The following is a 702-nucleotide window of genomic DNA, read 5'->3' as shown; positions in this document are numbered from 1 at the left end:
TCCTCACTTTTCACTTATTTTCCTATACTTTTTCCCGTTTTCCACTTCTAACACATAAATAAAAAGAAGGCCACACACTCCATCACGTTTATTCGACGACATCACAATAATTACCTTTCGTACAATCCCGTACACACTTTTTTGTCTTTCCTTCCTCCCTTTTCAAACTAGTGTTTATAGCCATTTCGCTCACAGCTCCTCTTTCGAGAGAATCTATTCAACTCTCAGGGGCTCAGCCAGTCCAATGCATCTCCCTAGTTTAAAACAACTATGTAAATGCTCTGTGGCTAAATAAACGCTTGGATCTGAATCTCACATCTGGAAGGAATCTCACCACTTCGACATGACACTTGAGGTAGCGGTCCTTGCAATCTCAGTCCACAAAGACACAAACATGAACACGAAAAACCACACGTCCACACATAAACACCTCGAGATAAATACTGAGACACTTGACACACGTCTTGGGGGTTATATATATACACACAAGGCTTAGTTCACGCCCTCTATTATCTCTTAACGGGTGTGTATTGGATGATGTCGCAGTCACAAGGGGGGTCCGGGCATACGCAGCGGGGTGGGTAGGGGGCTGTGGGAAGAGAGAGGACGGTGAGGAGTTGTGGAAGTCATCAAAAATGAAACAGAAAAGAGACAGAGATTTACAAAACATTGGAGACTCATAATTTAACTGTTTCCAAATTG

General features: G+C 42.9%; 1 long non-coding RNA gene across 1 annotated transcript in view; it reads right to left on the bottom strand.

Annotated features, from left to right (window-relative positions):
* Window positions 1-73: 73 nt before the first annotated feature.
* The window catches only part of LOC119588007, a 1,243-nt gene continuing 614 nt past the window's right edge, over window positions 74-702 (bottom strand). Inside the window, exon 3 of the long non-coding RNA XR_005230039.1 lies at window positions 74-589. This is a non-coding gene — a long non-coding RNA (uncharacterized LOC119588007). The remainder of the gene's footprint in view (window positions 590-702) is intronic.

Source organism: Penaeus monodon, chromosome 23, assembly GCF_015228065.2.
Source record: "Penaeus monodon isolate SGIC_2016 chromosome 23, NSTDA_Pmon_1, whole genome shotgun sequence".
In the NCBI taxonomy this organism is placed as follows: Eukaryota; Metazoa; Arthropoda; class Malacostraca; order Decapoda; family Penaeidae; genus Penaeus; species Penaeus monodon.
The sequence above is the reverse complement of the archived record's forward strand: the minus strand, read 5'-3'. Positions and strand labels throughout refer to the sequence as shown.